This window comes from Cebus imitator, unplaced genomic scaffold, assembly GCF_001604975.1.
Source record: "Cebus imitator isolate Cc_AM_T3 unplaced genomic scaffold, Cebus_imitator-1.0 Scaffold38, whole genome shotgun sequence".
Lineage (NCBI taxonomy): Eukaryota > Metazoa > Chordata > Mammalia > Primates > Cebidae > Cebus > Cebus imitator.
Window position 1 is genome coordinate 6,927,758 of NW_016107353.1, and position 23,663 is coordinate 6,951,420.

Here is a 23,663-nt window from a genome sequence, read left to right on the forward strand (position 1 = left end):
CCCCAAGCAACAGAAATCCCACGCTCACTCTGTCTTCAACTCTGCTGGGAACAGTCTGCGTGGATCTGGCAGGCTGTTGAGAGTGAGGAGCACTGGGCTGGAAGCCCGGGACACCTGGGTTTATTTGTTATTCCCTGAGTGACCTTGAGCAAGTAGTTCACATCTTTGCATTTCCCCTATGTGGGAGAATTGAATTGAAGGTAGAAAAGTAGGTAAGACAAACTCCCCAGGTGCCTTTCCATGTAAGGAGTCCACAACACTGACTGCTATCAATAACATCTATCTGCTTCCATTTAAGGCACGATAAAAGCAGGGGAAACTAACGGTTAATGGACATTCACTGTGTGTCCTGGACCACGTCGGGGCTCACACTAGCCTATGTCATGGTATCACGTAAGCCCCCGATGTGGAGACAGTGATCCAAGATGTTAAGCTGTTCATCCAAAGTCACACAGCTGGCGGGCAATGGAACCAGGATTTAAATATGTTTCTTCAACACAAAAGACCTACTTTTTGCACTACCTCACCCTGCCTTCAATAAAAAATGAGTTCACATGCTGAGAGGTGGGGTGGGGTAGGGGACTGAGAGAGAGAGAAACAAGGATACAAATTCAAATGCCAGCAGAGTCAGGAAGGTCCAGTAAATGAATGCTGAGCACTGGGAAGTAAAGGGTGAACTGGTGCCCCCTTTAGACTATCACAGAAATTCAAATCCAGCCAGTGTAGTAATGAAGGAATTCAGGCCCTGGATTGCCAGATTTTTTTTTTTCTTTTTACATTTTTGAAGGGAGGCTGAGATCCAGATTTTTATGTGATATCTCCTAATTCTTATCTGTGACACCTAACTCACAAAAGCTCTAAACATCATGGAGGCCAAATAGTATAAGCCGATGCCCAGATTCAACCCATAGCACACAGTTTGCAAACTCTGGACACTTAGAATAATGTCCCAACCACAGGAATAAGACAGACTGAGACATTTCCCTTTGGGACTCTGGTACCACCTTCGCTCTGCATTTCCTTTTAAGAGAAAATGAACTTTCTGGAATATTCAGAGCTAGGGCACTGTGATTAAACCAACCCCACTAAATTGCTAGAGCTCACACCAGCAATTCTCTTCTGTTTTGTGGAGTAAGGTGGGGTGGGGCATACATTTACTCCATGAAAGCCAGCAAAAATTCTCCTTTTAGTCTAATAAGCAACAAATTATTTGAGGGGACTTAGTTGAAAACTAGTTCTTCCCCTATAGTTAAATCCAATTATACCATAATTACAGGGAGTCCGTACACATCAGAGCTTAGTTGGGAAAGAATAGGAACACCACAGTTTTTCACAATGTTGGCCAGAGGGAAACCTGTAATTTCACCGACTGTTGTCCTGGTGGAACCTTCATGGGAAAGAAGACACACGTGGCTCTTGATTTTCGATCAAGCCAGGGAAAGCTCCTTCACCACTGAGTGGCGTTGGCTGGCTTACGGATTTAAAGAAGACAGGCACAGGGAGATGTCTCTTATTTTCTTTAAACCTGGCCAGGAAATAACTGGGCTCCTATTTCCAAGTCCAAACAGGATTAAGCACTAGGTCTGTTGGGAAATAGGAAATTATCGTTCCTACATTCTTACTATTTCCTACTTTAATTTTTAATTTTTTTGAGTGCAAATGGGAAGGGAGCTACTAGATTTTTTAAACTTTAGATCAGAAATTACCAGAAAAACTATTAGAAATAGCTCTCATTCATTGTGAAAGAGCTTATTTACCTATCCATTTTTGCATTCTCACATGGACCTATGGCCCTCAAATTGAGGGAGACGGTAAATTGTTTCTGTTGGTTATAATAGGAATAAGAAGCAGAAGAGTTTGCTAAAGCTTAAAACGTTTGATTTGTGCAATATTGTAACTGAAATTGTTGTTAAATAATATTTTTTTGCTGAAAGTCCAAGGGCATATCTATTCTTCTACTGAAACCTTTTCAATTGCCTTTGCAAAAAAAAACTCATTTGGAAGAGAACACCTAGCATCGTGCCTACTGAGGTTAACTATTCTCAGGCCTTCACTGAGAACAGGGTTGATTTTGCAGAAGTAGTACCATACTATAATTCCTCTCTAATCCTCATTTCATTTTTGTTACAAAATATGTGACTGAAAAGAAGGGAAGTTTTAGTTAATTCACTAAGCAGGTATTAAACCCATGCTGTGGTGCAAGGTATTTTGCTAGGCTCCGTGCAAAAGAGAGAAATGGCTGAGTCTGAAAATGGAATGGGGAGGGGAGTGGTAAAATCCCTGGCTTGGGGAATCTGAAAAGCCTTTTTTTCCCAAATGGAGCCTCTAATACTTACTGGTTATGTTACTTCATACAAATTATTTAACCTCTGTTTGCTCATTTGAAAAAGTGAAAAAGTCCGTGCCATGAGGATAATGGAGCAAAATGTGTGAAAAATGCCGGCCTAATAACAGTACGAGAAGCACTGAGGTAGGTTAGCGGACTCCGGCCCGCCTCTGAAGGCAGGCACAGCCTAGCCAGGGAAACAGTGGCACCCACCTACCTGCCGTACGAGCAGTGCCAGGGCAGGGAGGCCCACAGGGAGCCATGTGAGCAGAGACCAGGAAGGGTGGCCAGGAGGCTTAAGATTGGACAGTGTTTCAGAAGAATGTTCTGGATGAAGGCAAGAGTATGAGCAAAACATAGATTGACGAAACACTAGATGACATCTCTGAGGAAGAGAAGGCAGCCCTGTGAGACTGGAGTTTCGGTTGTGGGACCAGAATCACAGACCCCTGGTGCCTCAGCAATCCCCGCCCAGGATGCTGAATCACAGAGGAGGGAAGTGGCTGGAGAGCTGGCCGTAGGGAAGCCTGGACATTTCACACAACATGGAGAACCAATGGCGGGGAAAGGTGGGTCAGGTGTGCTGGTAAATGCCTAACAACTGGCTCTCAGAAACACTCTGGTTTTGTAGCATAGTATAAGCTTTCTCACCATGGCTGATTTCAAGCTGTCAACATGTTCAATAACCACATGGCAAGCTGTTTCTTGGAATTTTAACAACTGACTCTCACAAGCAGGTATTAGTGCGGTCAGCATCTGAAATGGGTTGATGAAAATTGGGGGAATACAAGCCAGGTCCCCAGCACCCGACACTGAACCCAGAAACCAGGAACACCCAGTAGCTCCTGCATTACAATTCTGTATTTTACCATTTTGGAATCTCAGTTGTGATAAACATTCATAATGACTTAAGCTCTTCCTAGCTTTTGGGGGATGCTCTCATGTATTATCAGGTATTGTCATTATGCCCCTTTGACAGAGGAAGAGGCAGAGCATCAGAGTCTATATGATGACTAAATTGCATAACTGGTACTTGATGGAGTCTGGGCTTAAACCTAATCCTGTTGTCTCTAAGTCTGCTTTCTCCCTCATCACCCCCAACCCCAGAGGGTTGCCCAACACCCTCTCATTCCAGTTCAGTAAAAGCCACGAGAGTCCCCTCCCTAGCTCCTCCCATTCTAAGTTTCAAATGGCAATAAACAGATTTAGGCCAAAGGCCCTCCCAGCCCTCTGAAAGCAAATGTCAAGAGGGAAGGCTGAAACTGGGTGCTCTTCTCTCCCAGTTCTCAAACCCAAACTCCTCACATGTTTTTCTCCCGGCCCAGTGGGTGATGGCAATCTCATCACCTACAAACCATTTGCTTAAGTTCAGCTGCCTGTTCCTACTTATTAAATTGTAGGATTATCCCATTCTGCTGCAGCGACAGGGCTCTGTGACTGCTTTATTGCTCTATTGCTCAGAACTGCTGAACTCAGCACCAAAGCTCGCTTCTCCAGGACTCCGGCAGAATGGATGAGCTGGCACCTGCCAGTGTGCTCTGAGAGCGAAGACCTGCACTCTGAGCCCCCAAATGATTCTCCAACTAAAGATTTGGTTTTGAATTGCTTTGTCTAAGGGTTGCAGGTATGAGAAGAGAGGCCCAAACCTGCTTTGTTTCCTCTCCAGCAGCTCACCACGTGTTTGTTAGGCAGCTTTCATATAAAAGTTTTGCAACTATCCAACCCTCCCCCTTTCGACCCTCATTCATTTTGCCCACATAATCTTTCTTCTGTGGCTATTAGGCAAGCCAGGCTGAACTACCCCAGCATTGTAATTAACTTGAAACTAGCTGCGTGCATACGTGTGTGCATGTGCGAACACACACACACACCAGCTTTCCCTGGTGCTGAGCTAAGCAGCCTGGTGGCCTCACAGTCTGCCCGTCTCTACCAGCTCAGTGGTCATTTTTTCCCCTTTAAAACTTGCCCCTCTCCTGCCAATCTTCCCTCTTTATTTAGCAAAGTCTAACTGGCATCTCATGAAACATACAAAAAAAAAACTCAGTGAAGCAGCCAACAGAGATTGCCAAACGTGATTACCTGCGTAGATCCATCTTGCAGAGATGATGAAGAAGAGTTTGGCTTAGATGGTTTCCTCAGAGGCAGTGTGGGCTCCTTCAATCCCCCTTCCATCCTTTGCTCCAGACCCCCCAGGTGGTAATCAGTATTTGTCCTGTGATCCAGAGTGGAGCTTGCATTTTTTAAAACTTTTATTTAGGAAGAAGTTAACCCTGCTCATTCCAGCTCAGCCCTACTGTCCCAAAGAAATCCCCACATCAAATTATCCCCTTTCTCCGGGTGGCACAATCCCTATAACATTTCATAGTTCAACTAGGTGGCACCTCCTCCTTGAAGCCTTCCTGATCTACAGGGCTCCTCCCTCTGGGCTCCTGCAGAACCTCTTGTGGGTCAGAGGGGTGATATTGCACTTGCCGTTTCCTTTTGCAGCACCTGTCACCTAGCTGGCTCCCTCCCCACACCCACTGCAAAGTCTGGAAAGTCTTTGTGTTCAGGGGCAGGGACTTAGTTTTCTATTATCTCCAGCACCTGGTAGAGTACCTGGCACATAGAAAGCACTTGATACATATTAGGTGAAGATGCGAATTAACAAATGCTACCTGTCTCTCTTCTGCAGTTGCCACAGGCTCTAAGATGCCAAGTTTTCCTAATCTAAGTCCCCAAATCATGAAGGCCACGAGTTAAGGACTGAAGGTGCAAACTGTCCCCAGTTCAGTGTTTCTGGATCTCCCTCTTGGGTGTTTAATAACATGAACTGTTTCAACTTACCAAAGCTGCTTCTGTTAAGAATTCTCCCCAACCCCTCTGCTTTCCGAAGATGGAACTTGGATGTCAATTTAGAAAAATTAGAACCCAAACAAGCATTCTCAGTGGAGACAGAAGTCTCCTGATGCCAGAAGGCTTGCGGGCAACTTGGAGAAATTGTTTGTGGTGCTTTATAGGCACTGATAAATGCAGGGAATGGCCAGAGGGGCAGAGCTAAAGATAAAATGACTGCTTTCAAGTTCTACACTGTCCCTGGGCTCCCTTTTTTGTCTTCAGCAGGAGGAGAAGAAAGGTAGGCCCTGAGGACTTTTCCTCACCTGAAGGACTAGGTTAGACCTCAGCAGGGGCAGGGGAAGGGGCCAGGGAGAGGGAAATGTAAAAGGCAGGCTTCAACCTGTGTCACTCTCTTCACTTTCAGAGAACAAGCCCATCTCAGAAAATGAGGAAATGAGGAGCCTCCAGCCCCACCACAGAAGTACAGCAGTGGGCAGTAAGCTGTCAGGTCTGTCAGATCCCCCAGAGTGACGAAATCTCAAGGGACAGCTTCTAAAGATCGGGGATAGGTCCTGATCCACTCTGGCATCTAGAGGAAGCAGGAGAGTGAAGGAGAGGTGTATTAAACCCAGACCTCGCGTCTGCTCAGCAACAGAGGCTCAAACCTCCCAGTCACACCTGTCTGCATCTTCACCCAGCCAACAAATAGTTTCTGAGCACCTATTATGCTCCAGGAACTTCTAGGTAGTAGGAATACTGGACTTTCTTTTCTTTTAAGAAGGTCACAGTCTAGTGAAAGAGAAAACCAAAAACTCAATAACTACAATAGGATGTGCTGGAGAGGCATGCACAGATCACTAATGTTATGTGCTGGGTCGGGGTGTGGCTTCAGGAAATAGCCAACCTACAGAGACCTGGCTAATGACAACCAACCCAAACTCAGCTTCTGGCTGGACAACACTCACACTGAGAGAACCAATGGAAGAAATGCAATGAAGAGGGAGAAGAGATGTATTCAAGGTGGGAGGAAGGGGCCTGGGTTTGCTTTATTAACTTGGGTTTAGGCCTTTGGCCCCACCTGCTCAGATGGGTGTTCTGCATTGTTGGGGTGTGTACATGGTCTTGGGTTGGAAGGTGATAGGCTGCTCGGTCCTTCCACTTACTCCTTGGGTGGACATTTTGCCTCTCTCTCAAGCTGTATTGACTCCAGAATCATTACAGTTTCTGTTGTTGTTGCCTGTCTGTTTCCTCTGTGCTTACTTTTTTTATCCTCTTTCAGGTTTGCATTGACTCCTCTTAAAACGTGGAGCCCGCAAATGAATGTAATAAGCAGGTATAATATGATCAGTACAGAGTACAGTAAAACTGTCATCTCCCTTATTTTCTGTTTCTTATTTCCAATGATGCAACCAAAGAAAGAATTTGCTTTTTTGGTAGCCATATCACACCACTGAGTCCCATGAAGCTTACCATCAGCTCACACCCTAAGGGTTTTTTCTATTTATGCTGCTGTCAAATTGCATCTTCCCCCACTCTACATTTGTGTAGAACCTGACCAGTGGCTGAAGGACTAGCATGTATACTTCCCAATTCTGAGTCCTAACCAAGAAATGTCTCAGGGTGAGGTCCTCCCAGCTCCTCAATACATGGAACAAAGCTGTAAACCTGGATCAGAAGAGGGCTGGTGATGAAGCTCCAGTCTATAGGCAGCCCAAGGGGCACTCCCCTTATGGTCATGGACCCTGATGTCTGCAGCAGCTTCCTGGGAACACACAGTTTCCCTGCATCACACTGTCCTTACTGTTTCACCCCCAAGAGTCCAACACACTCCAAATGTTGTGCAGTGGAATCCAGGTATCTTCTCTTTTGGTGTTCCTCCCCTAAAGAAACAACCTCGGTTGATTCAACAGACCTTTATCAAAGACCTCAGGTACAGTGCTAGGCAGGGAGGGGAAGTTGCAAAGTTAGATGAGCTTATAACCAGAGTTTAGTCAAAGAGACCCATACCGACCTCTAATGCTAACCATGTGTTAGAACACTTTGAAGAACTCCAGATCTTTTACCTTTCTCCTCAAACACTGGGTGGCAGTTAGATATGGGGCTGGAAATTTGAGCAGAGAGAATAGCAGAGTCTTTCCAGGACCCAGAGATGCATGTGAGGGCCAAGGCCTTCTCACAGGAGAGGAACTCTGGCTGGGGTAGTTGAGGGGGAGAGGAAATGAGGAGCAAGGGGGCATACAGGGCACAAAAACGAAAGGTGAGGTCCAAGATCAGCCAAAGTGTGTAAACCATGGTTACCATGGCTACTCCTCAGTGGAGACGTGAGGAAGCCTGGTACCTGCCCCTCCAACGCCCACCCTACGCCCCTCCATGCCCCTTCTTCTGCACCCCAAACACACTCAGATAAGCACAGCACCACCCTGGATGACCCTGGGGAATGCCTCTCAGAGACATGGAGCTAGAAACCTGGGGAAAGGGGGACATCAAGGCTTTTGCCTCACAAGCTGACTTTGGAACAAAGAGCCAGGCTGAGGGGCTGGGCGAAGAAGTTTCCAGCAGAGCCACCCAGATATGCTTCCCCCCCAACCCCGACCTTCCACACCAATAAGTGTCCAGCTAGTCCACAAAGCATCCTCCTCGGCTGTGGTGACTGCGGTTGAAGGGAAGAAAAAGAACATTATAATAATCTAGGGCAGATGGTCTTTCTTTATGGTATTAAGTGGATATGGAATCAATACATCTATAGGTTTATTACAGTTTTCTGAATAAATTTAGAAGTCAAAGATGAGCCCTGGAGGGGACAGAAACTGACCAGCAGGGCTGTTGATTCTTGTCTGCCCTAGGTACTCCTCCTTACCCTCCTCTCCCCTATATTTTGGGGCAGTCATATTCCTCAGCAGTTAGTCGCTCTGCCTCCAGTCCTAGCTGGCGTCTGAAAAACAGTTCTGGTCCATTCATTCCCTGCCTTCCCAGCTACCCGGCCTCTGAATGAGGTCCTCAGGCCTGTCACAAGATGGCTCCGCTCTCCCGTCCCCGGCATCCCAGGCTGCTCTGAAGGTGTGAGAGCTCCTTCTTCAAGGTTTGAATTTACACGGGTCATCCTCACCCTCAGCCCACCTTCATGTTTTCAGATTCAGTTCCAACACGTCACTCTGCCTGTAGGGCCTTCCCTGAATCTCACAGACAAATGCGTCAGTTCCCTTTCGCATTGGACTATGTTTATGCCTCTTCTTGCTGGGAGCTGCTAGAAGGTAAACGCAGCCTCTCACTCACATGGCACAGAGTCGATGCTACGGAATGATGCGCGAGGGGGAGAGTGAGTGAGTGAGAATGAATGAATGAATGAACGAATCAAGGAACGATATGCTGGAGGGAAGAGAGAGAGGGAGCGGGAAGGGAGAGAAGGGGGCCCAGAGTCTTCAGCACACATTGTGGGTGCATCACTGCGGCCAGGAACAATTTGCTTCTCTGTCTGCAATACTTTCTGGGACATGGGAGAACTGAGGCTCAGTGTAGGCAAACTGGGTCCAGTCAGCCGGAAGACCATGGGCTTCACTGTTTAGGGGAGGAGTCCCGTGCTTAAGGAAGCTATCAGCGGAAGATCTCCCTGCCTCCTCCTATTGCTCTGTATTGGTTTTTCTCCTTCCCCCCTGGAGCCTTTTCTTCTCCCAGGAAGAATCCAGAATAGTTCAGACAAGCCTCAGATCCTCCAGAACCGGGGAAAGGAACATGTAGTGTTTGTTATAAAGGGCTTTTAAATGGGGTCTGGGAGGTCCGGTTCGATTAGAATCCTGACTCTGCACTGGCTGTGTGAACTCAGGACAGAAATTCACCTTTCCAAACCTCTGTTCCCCAGTCTATGCGGTAGGAAGTTTAGATTAGCTGATTTCTAGGGAGATTGTGAACAGGCATGATTCAGTTCCACGAAGGGCTGTGGGACAGGCCTGCACTAAGAGGTCCTCTGGAGTGGATTCTCCAGTTCCCCTCCTTCCGCTGGAGAATAGAGGAATCTGCTTTCACTGCACACCAGATTTGCCTGGAGAACAAATGGAAGGCAGGCCAGGATCCTGGGCGAAATGTGCCACATTTGAGGAGACTTCAACTTCCCCTGCCCTCCAGGTGTGCACGGAAAGGGGGAACGAGCGGGAAGCCAGGGGGAAGCCGGCAAGGTGGGAGGAGAGATGGGGGAGGGGCAGGAGGCGGAGCGCAGGTTGCGCAGGGGAAGGAGGTGGGGTAAAATCATCAAGTGTGTAGGCCACCCTCTTTAAAGTTGCTAATGAGCTTGCCGTCCCCTTCCTTAACTTCCCCCCTACACAGTGTGGTCTTTTCCCCACCCCCAGACATGAAAGGGAAGCAGGTCACAAAGCCTTTCGGATTATAAAAGAAACACTTGCTTCTCACGAGGAGAGCAGCAGACCCTCTCTGTACTAAATGCTAGAATAAGCCACTGGCTGGGCCTTGGCTCTGACCCTCCGGCCTCTTTCTACTGCGCTGCCTGGATGGACTGGCCGATCCCTGCTGGATTCCCGAAGTGCACTGTGTAGAGATAGCAACTCAGGTCAGGCTAAAAACTCAAAGGACGCGCGTGCGCGCGCACACACACAGCACAACTTTCTTGGGACAAAATAAAATCTGAGCATTCCCCTCTCCTCCATTAAGTCTCTGGGAGGCCGAAGTCTTCAGGTGCAAGGCTCAGATAACCCGCAGTGTCTCGCCAACTCTGGGCTGACCGAGACCTCGCTTCTTCCCTTTTCCCATTGTGTTTACAGAACAAGAGAAAGTAAGGGTAGCCTGCAGAAAGACCTCTCCATTCATGGCCCCCCAGGGGTGTGGGTTCTGAGAGGAGGGGCCAGCTGCCAGGCCCTTTCTCCATTGGTTGAGCTCAGCAGGTAACCTGAAGCTTTGCTGAGAGGTGCATAAATAAAGAGTGAAACTAGTACCACCTCCTCAAAATGGGCCGAGTCTCTCCTGCTCACCCTTGACTTGGAAAAACCAGTTTCTCTTTTATTGTCTGTTACTAATCTCTATTCTAAAAATTCAGCTCGATTCTCAATCACACTCCAAACTCTCTCCTTTCTAGCTACTTTTACTCCCTCTCCTTCAATTTCACTTTCCTCTGCTTTTAATTATTTATTTTTTTAAGTATCTCACTTTGTCACCCAGGTTGGAGTGCAGTGGCGCAATCTTTGGCTCACTGCAGCCTCAACGTCCCAGGTTCAAGCGATTCTCCTGCCTCAGTCCCTCAAGTAGCTGGGACTACAGGTGCACGTCACCACATTTGTCTAATTTTTTGTATTTTTTTGCAGAGACGGGGATTCACCATGTTGCCCAAGCTGGTTTTGAACTCCTGAGTTTAAGGAATCCACCCACCTTGGCCTCCCAAAATGTTGGGGTTACAGGTATGAGCCACCACGTCCGGCCTCGTGTTCTTTTTTATTAAAGAGAGAAATCAACTATTCAGGATCAGCCCCCACCTTTCCTCAAGAGCCATTTCTGTTCTGCACAGGCCTGCTGAACTGGGTGCTTTAAATAGGGTAAGTGTTTCTCATTTTTTGGTCTCTGTCCTCAAACTTTAGGGGCAAAAGAAACATCCGAGACTTGAAATTTCTTTTCTTCTTCTCCTATGCATGGCTCTAGCCATCTCTTTGTTCTGCATTATCTTATGACAAAAAAATTTATTATTTTGAATCAAACTCAAAGCTGGGTCCTAATATCTGAAGGCACAGGTACTCATACTTAAAGGTGAGTCTGAAATCTCTGGATTTGGGGAGCTTTGGAAAAACACAGCTGAGTGGCTAGATCAGGGGACTCATTGGGCAGGAAGAGGAGACGAAAATGGCATATTACTGCAGGTCAGTTATCAACTTCCTCCAAGACTAGACGAGCTGAACCTGCAGCATTTAAAACCAATCCCCAGTCGCTGTTACGTTTTTTCAAGGATTTCCAGGGATCCCAGGCAGTAAATCTTGCTGATAAAGGGAATCGGTGTGATAAGGTGGGTGGTGAGCAGTTTAAGCACCAAGATTGCAGCTCTGTCTGGTTTTGTGGAGATTTACTCAACTAGATGGACAGATATTCAGCAGGTTTTGCAGTCCTGGGGTGCAGGGTGCAGCTGTACTGGAAACTTTAGGATCTAGTTCCATTCTTTGAGTCTCATGTTAAATTTGGCTTTAAGGTTATGAAGACACTGGGGACATAATCCTGAGAGCAGCTGGGGGCAGAGAGTGGTCACTGGATAAACTTATCCTATAGCAAGCCCATGCACGGTTTATTCTCTGATCGTGCATGTGCTTGGCTATAGATCCACATAACCACGGTGAAGACCACGGGGGCCGGGGCGATGATTCAGCTGGTGAAGGCATCGTGGGCAGAAGAATCTTGAACCCAGAATCCAGAGCAGGTCAAGTCTCCTGATACAGGTTCTGACTCGTGGTTTTTTGTCTCTGCCTGTAGCAGCTACAGGTCTGTAGGGTTAGAGGAGAGTGAGAAGGGGAGAGCTCCCTTTTTCAGGGCTGACATTAATGCCACCTCCCATTTGCCTTTTGCAGATCTCTCAAGTATCCATCTTGGAGGGTATGGACCCCATATGACAGTGAGGCTCTCTGCACGCTCCAGAATAAGGACATGAAGAATTTAGTGGACGGTACGTGTTGGGAGGGTAAAAGTGGGGTGCCAAAGGTCTGGAGGGAGAAGAATTGACTGACCCTTTTGCTCTCGGAGTTAAGCAGAAATCTGAAGAGAAGGCAAAGAATCTCGCCTTCCCGGCATTATTCCCTCCCACCATCCTGGGCTATCATTTATTTATCACAGCCAACAGTCTGGCCTCTTTCTTCCCTTTGACTGTGAATGGGTCAAAGGCAGTGCAGGAGGAGTATCTAGTCCAGATAAATCACAAGCAGTTCTCACAGTTCTTACTATTGAGAACTGAGCACTGTGAGTGTTTATTAAGAAGGCAGAGCGGGGGAAGATGAACCAATCTTCTTCCCCTCAATACCCAGATCCCTGCCTCCCAACGAGCTCTGTGTTCACCCTGTCAAAGTCTTTACCTTCAGACAGAGGAGAGTGTGGCCCCTCCTCAGCACTAGCTAGAAACCTCAAGCCCTTGCTTGAGGGTATTTTTCAGAGAGACCCAATGTCCAGAAGGCTAGGTGCAGGGTGGGGAGGCAGGGAGGAGCCACATATGAGATACTGCCTCCCTGCATCAGGTCAGAACAAGCCCCAGGAAGAAACTATTCCAAACAACAAGGTGCATCTGCCCCAACCCACCCAGTCTGCATGTCGGTGCTGAGAACAGCCTTTTATGGGGCTTGCACTGAGCCACGGGCATGTCTGAACACAACAAGGAAGAGGCCAGAGCAGCAACTGCACAGCAACGGGCCGATGAGCATTGCTTTTCAGAAAGGGCAGAAAACTATCTGACTCAGTCTATGAAAGCCAGGTTAGCTTTCCCCCCTCCTCCCTAAATCCTCCATCCCCATGCTCAACCAAGAAACAGCTGAATCATTTTCCAGGCACATCTGGGGGAGGATGTGGGGCCATTGGAGGCTAGCCTTCCTAGATAAGTCTTTAGGACTGAGGACAAGGAGTCTTACTCTTCTCTGTCCACCCACCCCATGAATGGGCCTGGCTCCTGACGGGAGTTGTGGTTTTTCCTGAGCGCCTCACCTACCTCTTCTGGATTTCACTCTGGCAAACGGGGCTGCAAAGTGCTCATCCTGCTCTCTGGACAGTGCCTTGTGGAGAGGAATGCCCATGACCCTGCATTCCACGGCCTTGGTAAGCAAGCTCAGAGTAGCTGGGTTTTTCTAAAGCAATTGCAGAACGCCTGCCTTCTCTTTTTCCTTTAGAAAGGGCCAACCACACTGAGCTCAGTTATGGCACACACAGTGGGACCCAGACAAAGGGAGAGGGTGACCAGCATCCCAACTAGGTAAACACAGAGGAGGTTCCACCTGGAGTTATCTGGGGTGGCTGCTTTGATAATGAGAAACAGTCAAGAGTCCCTGGCCTTGCAGACCCATCTCCCAACGCATCCAGCAGGTGCAAGGATGTTTTGATGAACTAGCTCTCTGCAGCCCCCTTGAAGGATGTGATCCTTGGAGAGGGGTAGGAGTATTCAGGTCCTTGACATCTCCCAAGTGTGTGATTCAATGATGCCAAAGGCCTTTGGCCAGGTAATGCAGTGTCCACAGGCTGGGCTTGACATGCATCCCCACCCTCTGAGAAAAAGATCCTCGGGCAATCCATGTGCTTCTCTTGTCCTTCATTCCACCGGAGTCTGTCTCATACCCAACCAGATTTCAGTGGAGTGAAGTTCAGGAGGCATGGAGCTGACGACGATGAGGCCCTGGCAGCCACAGCAGCAGCAACAAGAGTAACTCTGACTTAGGAACAGAGACAGCCAGAGAGAAATGTGATCAATGAAAGAGACATCTGGACTGCACGTACTTCTGCAGAGGGGACTGGTGATAGGCAGATTGGAAAAAGCACCACAGATGGGAACCACTTAATCTTTCTTTTCTAAAATTGATGCTATGAAAATTTGCGTTTTCTGTAACTTATAAAAAAACTTAAAGGTTGCCTGTCTACTGAAAAGCCTATCTGCCTCTATGGTTTATACTGTCGGATGCCAACTCCAGGCCTTCTAAGCCACCTCCCCTTTAGGCTAAAACTGAGACATGAGCTTGAAGAACTGACACTGGCTTTCCCTCTCTTTGGGGTCCCCAGGCAGGTGGCTGGGACACTATTAGCAATCAGCAAGGAACCCTGCCGCCCTTAGACTTCCCACAGAGCAAGCAGAACTGCAGAATGGGGTAAAAAAACCTCTATTAAGGTTTTTCAAATCCATTTATATTGTAATAAAGTAAATGTAAATAAGATTTAAGTGAAGGCAGATTGCAGAGATTTCCGACGCTATACAAGACATATCTCATAGTATGGGTGTAAATTCTGCAAAGGTTAATGCAGTTAAAAATATTTGACACATAAAAATGTCAGATCCAACATTAATCATTCACCAATTGTAATTGCCTTTCTGTGGGTCTCTTCTCCCCAAGACATATGCTTAAAACACCAGGCTCAGTAGAAATCTGGGAGGAAAAAAACAAATAATACTTCTCAGTTGTCAGAGTCTATGATTGCTTTGATAGATTTAACACTGACTTCATTCTCTTTGCAATTCCGTGTGATTGATGTGTGTGTGTGTGTGTGTGTGTGTGTGTGTGTGTGTGTGTGTGTAGGAAGAAGGTGTAGAACAAGAGAACGTTCTTAAGTCCAAAGGAAGTCCAACCCAGTTATAAAGGGAACACCACTCACAAGCCATTTTTATAATTGTCCCCTTCCTCAGATAAAGGAGTCCCCTTTAAGGAGCCAGTCTGGCTAAGTAGACCGAACAAAGCCTGGCCCTGACATGTCTTGAGAAAAACCGGTTTTCACCTCCAGAATGTGCCCCAGGCAGCAAAATGTATCAGCTCTCCATGGCTGAGTGGTGTTTTTCTTAGGAGCTCACTCTAAAGGAGATTCCAGCTTTGCGGATGGATACCTGCCACTTGCATGGCCAAGCCCTGTCCCCCAGCCAGTGACCTCTGAGGGACATGGGTCTCTTCACCTTCCCCCAACTCTTCCCTGGTTTTTGACCCCTGAGCGTCCCAGATTGCCAGCAGGAACTAAAAGGAATAAACCTTTCCCCAAAATATTTTTCTGTGTCAAGTCAATACAGATTTAAAACCTGGTTTCTGTCACCCCCACCCCTTCATTCTGAGGCCCACAGGCAACGAAAGGGTGAAGAAGCCAAGCCATGGCATTTTTTAAGAAGATGTTTACTCATAAACATTACGTAGTAAATCCAATTGTGGGGTTCTGGTTGTCCAGCAAACTCCTAGTTAACCAGCAAACACCTCCCATTCAAGGTTCTGAAACAGGCCCCAAGATCAGAACAAAAAGCACAAGACAGACACGGTGTGTCATTTCTATTTGCTGCTCAGTTTGAGCCCTATGACCTGGAATCTTTTTAAAGGAAATAAATGCTTGTGTATTTATGTGCCACCTGGCCCAGGTAGAGGCAGGAACCAAAATGGCCAGCGATGGTGACCAGAGGGTAGACCGTCAAACACTAGCCAGGGCACAATGCTGTGACTACAAAAGGTTTTACCTGATGTGCTTCTGGGTCCCCCCACACCCCAAGTCTCACGCAAATGCTATCTTCACAAGAAAGGCGCAGGGCTCCGTATTTCTGGCACCGCAGTCTGAACTGCCCACCTCCTCCCACCAGCGCAGCACAGATTGCTTATTCCCTCTTGCAGGAAAAGAAAGCCCAAGCCTGGCCCCGAGCAGATTGCCAGGGAAGCCAGTGTGTGCCGAGAGCTGGCACGAGGTGCTCATCCATCTCCTGTGTCCAACCCCCACTCTTTAATGCCTCCTGTCTTCATTGCAGAGCATGGCTCGCCAAAAGCACAACGCAGAGAAAATGGTTTCATCAAAATTCCCTTGCCACAACAACAACAACAAAATATTACCCTGCTTTCATTATTCATGATCTTTTATTGAGGCAAAAGGCAAATATCATTGAGCCAAACCTGAATAGACAAATATATACAACCACTGGTAATTTCATATTTTGTGCTAATGGTATACACTGTAGATACAACCTCAGAGGAGTAAATTACAATCCTATCAATAATACATCGCATCCGGGCTCCAGTTGCCCAGTACACAAGAAAATGTGGATTGGCAAAGGCTCTCCGAATATTAAAAGCCATGCATATCATGGGGCGGTGGGTACAGAAGCTAGAAACTCCCACAGGACTGTGTTCTGGCCTTTGTTATCAAGGCCTTTTGGTACAGAAAGAGCCCACACTGAAGCTCCAAAAACTGATGCTACATGCACACATCCCATTCACATTCTTGGCAGATCTCTAGGTGAAGTTTCGATCACAGAATAACCTATAATCAGGGCACCAGTTTGTAGACCACTTGGAGCACTGCCCCGATTTGGACACCTCAGGTCTATGGTAGATGCCAAGGTTCTGCTGGGGTGACCTGTGATGACGGACAAGGGACTCCAGAGAGCCCCAGTACAGCCAGCAATTTTTGAGAGACCATGTGGCTTCAGAGCAGCCTCTCAAACATGTGCGTGATCCTCCAAAAGAAAAAAGGGAAGAAAAAGGCAGGACTGATGAAAGGCAAGGAGCCAATGACCCGCAAAGAAAGAGAGATTTACTTTGAAATTTAAAATGCTCCAGTGACTAAATTTTTGTCAGTGGATCCAAATTCCCTTACTCCTCCCTGCAAGAGAAGCAAATGCCGGTCTTACTTAAGAGCAGAGAGGAAATATTTCTACCACAGTCTAGTAATGTGCACCAAGGTTAATGTAGGCAAGAGGGCTACTTAGTGCCACAGTCACACACTGGTACTTCCTTGATTCAGGGATATTTGAGGAAATTTACAGGGCAGAAGAAACAATCTCTTTCTTGTCTCTTTTTCAATCAGCCCCTAGAAGAAAAAGGAGACGCCGAGGAGGAGAGGGAGGCTGTCAGGGTCTCTCAGGCAAAGGGAACGGGAAGCAGCCAGCAGCCCCAACCTCAAGCTCAGAGATGAAAAGCCCTGGCCAGACACCAGTTCATTAGTGGAAATAAAAGCTTCCTAAATTGCAGGGATCTGGCCGGGCTTTATGGAGAGACATCTATGCATCAAAGAAAAATAATGTGAAAAATTCTCTTTGTCTGGAGACAAGAAGCAGCATCTGGGAGTCTTGTCACAGCCTCCCTCCCTCCTTCCCACAGTCTCTCCACCATCCACCTTCAAATCCTCGGTCCCCTTTGGAGGGTTGAAGATGGCCATTTTTCCTGCTGCCTGTCAGATAGCAGGGACCAGTGGGACACCTGGTGGGGTGGGGGGAAATTACAGCCACGTTGGACCTCAACATCACTACCCAGGCCTAGGGAAACGTGTATTCTCAGAGCGTGGGAAAAAACAAGGCTAGCATCTTTCTAGGGGATGTAATATTGAAGCGGACTTTAAATGTAGTAGCAATTGACTTAAATTTCTGCTATTTACAATTGTGTTTGGGAAGAGATGGGTGGCTCAGCATAAATATAAATAAATAGAATCCATAGATAAACAAATATATACCATAATGTTTAATGCAACTCCCACATTATTTAAACTTAAAGTTGCATTGAAAATGGATATTATCCCAGTGGACTCACCAAGTCAAACAGCTGGAATAAGTTCCCCAAAGATAATCCACAGTTGAGAAACATTCACCAGAGATAGTGGAACATTAACGATGTGGACAAGGGACTCCAGAGAGCCCAGTACAGCTGGCAATATCTGAGACACCATGTAGCTTCAGAGCAGCCTCCCCAACTTGCTCAAGGCAAATACTGAGGAATTTCTTATTTGCACCCAAGAGGTTGCCAAGAGCAGCCCAAAGCTTCTGAGTCAGCGTGTGAAGTGGTTAAGAGGGGTCAAATTAGATCTGGTGCCAATTTGATATGGCTGTGGGGACTTTGGGCCAGCCACTTAACCTCTCTAAGACCCAATTTCCTTATCTGTCAAATAGAAATAATGATAATAATGGCAAGTACTTACTAAGAGCCAGATACTGCATGCTTTGTGTATATTAAATCATTGAATGTCCCCAGCCATTTTAAGGTATGACTGATATTTCTGTTTATGTATGAGTGAGGGAAAGGGATCAGCCAAGGTCACACAGCGTGTGAGTGGCAGAGCTAAGATCTAACCTGAGCTTCCTGATTCTGGAGTTCACACTTGCAGCCACTACTCGGTCCTCTCTCTTAATGTTAGTGTGAGAATTAGATAATGCATGCAAAGGTGTCAGCAAGTGCCTAGCCTTAGTAAATTTCATGCACTCAAACATATTATGGATGATGGTTATCTCAGTATCAAGTAAAAGCATCTTCGAGAAGCTTGCCTAGTGCCCACTCAGGTGGAATAAGTAGCCATATGCACAACTTTGGCTGCCAGATCCAGCATTAAACTTACTGTGCAATTTAGTAACACCTTTAGGTCAACCTTAGCTTTTATCACAATTATCTCCTCCTCCCATCACCTTCCTTTTAGGAGAGTTCTCACTGGTTTTTTTTTAGCTTTACATTTAGTATATATATCATGCTGTAGGAACCTTAAGAGTTTCCTTTTTCAAAATTGTCATGACGTCAATGAGAAAGATACAACGATTTTTCCAGGATAAGTGCCATTTCAAATTTTTATTTTATTTTTCTGAATGCAGGCGAAAGGTACTGGTGAGAAAGAAACTCGTGAAGATCTAATAAAGAAAAAAGAGTTGGTTTTTGTTTGTTTTTTTGTTTCTTGTTTTGAGATAGTCTCACCTGCTGCCCAGGCTGGAGTGCAATGGTGCGATCTTGACTCAGAGCAGCCTCCACCTCCCGGGTTCAAGTGATTCTCCTGCCTCAGCCTCTCAAGTAGCTGTGACTACAGGCGTGCACCACCATACCTGGCTAATTTTTGTATTTTTAATAGAAACGAGATTTTACCATGTTGGCCAGGCTGGACTTGGACTCCTGACCTCAGGTGATCTGCCTGCCATGGCCTCCCAAAGTACTGGGGTTACAGATGTGAGCCACTGTGCCAGGCCAAACAAAAAAAAAAAAGAAAAAGAAAAAATTGAGCACACAAAAAGTGGAACAATCAATAGAAATCAAGCAAGAAATAGCAAACCAATGATCAGGGAGGAGGATGCAATCATGCCTCTGTGGCACAGGTACTGAGCTTAGCAATGGAGAAGCAGCTTCCTGCCCAAGCCCCGTCCCATGGGTTCCATCAAAGAGATTTCCAATGTTGAGGCAGCTCTGACACCAGGAGTGTCATCCCCAGGCTGGAGCTCACTCCCCAAGACCTTTCAGAGATGAGAGTGGGACCATTATGTCACCTGGACCCCTTGGACACCTGGCTTCATATTAACATTCCCTCTTGTAAGTATCCAGCTAATTTTAAAGTATGAAGTTCGTGGCTGGAGAACACTCACCTGGCAAAGTTGCCAGCATGAGGGAGGTTGTCACCTGAAAGTGGACAAAAAGCAGGCCAAAGGAGAAACTAAAACTTTTTACAGAACGAGCTCCTTTTGTCTCATTACCTTACCCTGTGACCATCTACCTTCTAAGAAGGAAGGAAGCCTTGACACAAAGGAAGTGCCCCTTTTAATAACAGAACCATATCAATTACATTTCATTACTACACCATTATGGCACGTTGCATTATAATCCAACCGTTAATGGCCTCACCTCGGAAGCCCACATCACTCCCCTCTGCCCTCCTAAATGCCTAGCTTTTAGCTGAGTCAATTTCTACTGCAATTAGATCCAGGCTCCCTCCTTCTTGAGTCAAGCCCTTGCCAGCAATGGCAGCAACTTCCCTATGCCCCTCCACAGGGGCTCTATCAAACATTTCTTGCTACTCAGAGCTATTTTTGAAAGTTGCCATGGATTCATGAATCAGCGGTGTGTTTTCTTTTAACTTTAATATGCATACAAGTCACCTGAGAATCTTGTGAAAATGCAGATTCTGATTCAGCACACGTGTGGTGGGCCCTTAGATTCGGCACTTTTCACCAGCTCCCAAGTGATGTCACCGTGGTGCCTGCACCACATGGTGAATAGCAAAGGGCTAGGGGGCTCAGGATTCAAAGCCCTGTTCCCCTACACTATTCCTTTCAGTTTAGCGGAAGCCCAGACTCATGTGTCTCTTGGTGTCTCTCCTTTTCCTCTGGCTTCTCCTTCAAGTCATTGGTATCTTGGCCAATCTGGGGAGACAGGAGAGGCCCAGAGAAGGCCAAAGAAGGGTGTGTTTGACTTGTCACAGCAGCAGAGGCTCTGACAAGTGATGAAGAAGTTGGGGCCTTTTCTGAATGTGAAAATGGCCTGGGTGATCCCTACTCAGGAAACACCAGCGGTTTGGCATAGTACCAGTGCCCCCAACACCTAATACATGAGGTAGATTATGAGAAATGAAATGTTTGTGACCCAGAAACTAAGAAAAAGCAACTTCAAGTAGTTTGATAATTGACCACCAATCTGGAGCAAGTAACCATGGATACATTTTGGCTACCAGAAGACCCAGAGCTAAACATAGTGGGTGTTTTCAAGATTTAAGAAGAAAGGAGTTAAGTCATTTACTAAAAGTCAAGATTCTGGGCCAGACCTTAAACTGACCCAGTTCTTCTGCCTCTTAGTCTAGTGTTGTTTCCAACAAGCCACTTTATTGCTTTGCTGAGGAGCTACTCCTCTCTCATTAACTTTACAATGTGGATTTGTCATCACCCAAAACTCAGTGCTTCCATCCCTTTTTTTTTTTTCTGGAGAATGGGATCTGTAAAGTAGAGCTGATAAAATTTTAAAATTAAATATTCAATATAAATATGTTTTTTAAAGGATATTTAAAATCTTTTGCCATTTTTCTTTTCCAATGTTTACTGGAGAAATGAATACCATCAATAAATGAGCATGCCATGCAGTGATGTTGGATCAGAAAGTCAGTAACTGGGTGGGAAAGACTTAAGCTGACACAGGATAGATTTGGGTTCAAATTCAGTGCCTGTGGCCTTCAGCAAAACAGTGAATCTGTGCTTCAGTTTTTAAAATGTTACAAGGCAAAACAAAGTCCCCACCTCTCAAAGTCATTGCAGGTACAAAAAGTACTTCATAAATGATAAATATGAAAATAATTATTTTCATCCATCTCAATTATAGTAGGATACTGAAGAGGATCAGAACATGCCACCTCAAACATGCCAACTTGGCATAAGAATTATTTTGACTTGAAGGCAAGTGAGAAGACACAGACATAGGAAAAGTTCTTTTTCCCTCTCCTTAACTGTCTAACAACAACATAAGTGTTTCCTTTGTAAAGGTAACATAAATTTCCATTTGTAAGGGTTCCTCCCTGTGCTGTACCAGGAAGATAACTGTTTTAGAGGCAACACTTATTACCTGAGATGACTCATCTGTATAATGAACTTTATTATGTAACTCTTAATTACCGCACATTTTCTAATCACCTTCCCACAACTTACTCCCACCACAGGAACCCAAACTCCTTTTCTCTTGTCTAGCTTTTTTCTCGACACTTTATCACCTTTTGTTAAGATAGTATATAAGTTCCGAATCTAACCTCCTTCTTCCACATTTCTTTATGAACTTCTGTGCATACCTACTCAAATATGTTTCCTTCTTCTGTTAATCTGGTGTTTATTAGTTTGGTTTGTGGGCCCCAGCCACTGAACCTAAAAGGGTAGAGGAAGAATTGTTTCCCCTTACTAAACAGAGAAAAGAAATGACAGCAGGACAAGGGGGGCTGAGGCAAGGCTGTGAGGTCATAGACAGCCTTATAAGCCCAGCTTTATAAGACACAGAAGGAATAGTCCTTAACAAAGTAAAGGTCTAAAATAAAATGTTCAGGCTGAGCGTAGTGACTCATGCCTGTAATCCCAGCACTTTGGGAGGCTGAAGTGGGAGGATCATCTGAGGTCAGGAGCTCAAGACCAGCCTAGTCAACATGGTGAAACCCTGTCTCTACTAAAAATACAAAAATTAGCTGGGCATGGTGGAGCATGCCTGTAGTCCCAGCTACTTGGGAGGCTAAGGCAGGAGAATCACTTGAACCCAAGAAGTGCAGTTTGCAGTGAGCTGAGATCATGCCATTGCACTCCAGCCTGGGTGACAGGGTGAGAATCTGTCTCTCTCTCTCTCTCTCTCTCTCTCTATATATATATATATATATATATATATATATATATATATAGAGAGAGAGAGAGAGAGAGAGAGAGAGAGAGATTCACTCAGATAGGCATCTGTGGGTTTAAAACCAAAGAAAAAACAAATTATTCATGAGTCCAAATAGATTTTGAAGGTGTAGGTAGAAAGAAGACACATTGTGACCAAAAGTCAAAATAATGTAGTGGTTCAACAAACTAAAGATACACAGTGTAAGAGTTCAGAAAGTGCATTTCCCATAATCAAGGTCAGCTAATGAATCAGAAAACCAGGCAGGTTAGTGGACAAGACAGGCACCCATTACAAGAAACAAGCAACAGGAGGCTGAGAGTTGACCTTGCTAGAGGCAAGCATCTAGACCAGTCAAGAGTTCCTTAGTTCTTCCTATCAGGGCATGGACAGCTCAAAGCTTGCAGATAAGGGGAGGGAAGTAACTGTTTCTGAATGGATTGTAAGGAGAGCAATGGGGCAGCAATTGACGGCAGATTCTGACACAGCACCATTAGTGTATTCCTAACCCACATTCAATTTGTCAAAAAATGCTTTTAAAAATTAAGCCTTTATTGAGAAGACATACACCTAACTCTGATTTGAACAGGCAACATAGCTGCATGCAAAATAAGAGGTTAGATAGTATCTGTTTTATACTGTCACTCTGTATCCAGAAGCAAAGATCTGATTTTGCATTCATATTCTATGTTCTAGATAAACTGTCAGGTCTCTCTGCCAGATTTTTATGGATAATTAGAAGGTTGCATAAAGCAGATGTTATGAAACTATCTGTAACTAGTCCTTAATGGTGGATGACAAGAACTAGTACCATTTCTTAATTACATGAGACATTGTAAAAGGTGTAAAACAGAGGGAGAACTGTCAAAGCCTGACAGGATATCAAACAGTTAATCACCCACATTCAACCAGAACATTTCTTTACTATGCAATTCAGAATGCGGATCCCACCTCTCTATAGCTAAAAAAAATGTTAGGTCGAAGTTGTGTGTGTTCCTGTGTTGCTTCATTTCAGGTTTTAATAATTGATATAAGAACTCTTGCATAAAACAGGTGGATTTGAAGACTAATCAAATAAGAAAATTTGCTTCTTATGAAATATAGAGACAATATTGCTATATCAGATTCTATTCAGTAGCATGAAAAGAAGCTACAGTATTTTGGAAAACTGGTTCTTGTTTCATGAAGGCAATGACCACAACTAATATTTTTTGAGGTCTTGCTCTGTGCCTGGGGACATATAAGCTCTTCACCATGCATCATCTCATGCAATCCTCACAACTCTAAGAAGTAGGTGGGCATTTCAGTGAACCCTATTTAACAGAAAAGGAAACTAATAGGCAGGGAGCAGTAGCTCATGTCTGTAATCCCAGCACTTTGGGAGGCCAAGGCTGGTGGATCACTTGAGCCCAGGAGTTCAAGACCAGACTGACCAACATGGCAAAATTCCATCCCTACTAAAAACATAAAAATTAGCCAGGCATAGTAGTGTGTACCTGTAGTTCAAGCTACTTGGAAGGCTGAGCAGGACAATCGCCTGAAGGAAGGCAGAGGTTTCAGTGAGCCGAGATTGCGCCACTGCACTACAGCCTGGGTGAGAAAGCAAGATACTATATCAAAAAAAGGAAAGGAAAGGAAAGGGAAGGGAAAGGGAAGGGAAAAAGGTAAGGGAAAGGTAAGGGGAAGGTAAGGGGAAGGTAAGGGGAAGGTAAGGGGAAGGAAAGGGGAAGGAAAGGGGAAGGAAAGGGGAAGGAAAGGGG

The 23,663-nt window shown here is 45.7% G+C and overlaps 1 long non-coding RNA gene across 2 annotated transcripts; it reads left to right on the forward strand.

Moving 5' to 3' along the window:
• Positions 1-10,529: 10,529 nt before the first annotated feature.
• On the forward strand, positions 10,530-14,837 carry LOC119470702. 2 transcript variants are annotated; one of them, XR_005199660.1, is made up of 5 exons: positions 10,530-10,677; positions 11,445-11,572; positions 11,692-11,801; positions 12,991-13,073; positions 13,441-14,837. It is a non-coding gene; the product is annotated as an uncharacterized LOC119470702 (long non-coding RNA). The 2 variants fall into 2 exon arrangements; XR_005199661.1 differs by lacking the exon at positions 12,991-13,073.
• The last annotated feature ends 8,826 nt before the right edge of the window (positions 14,838-23,663 follow it).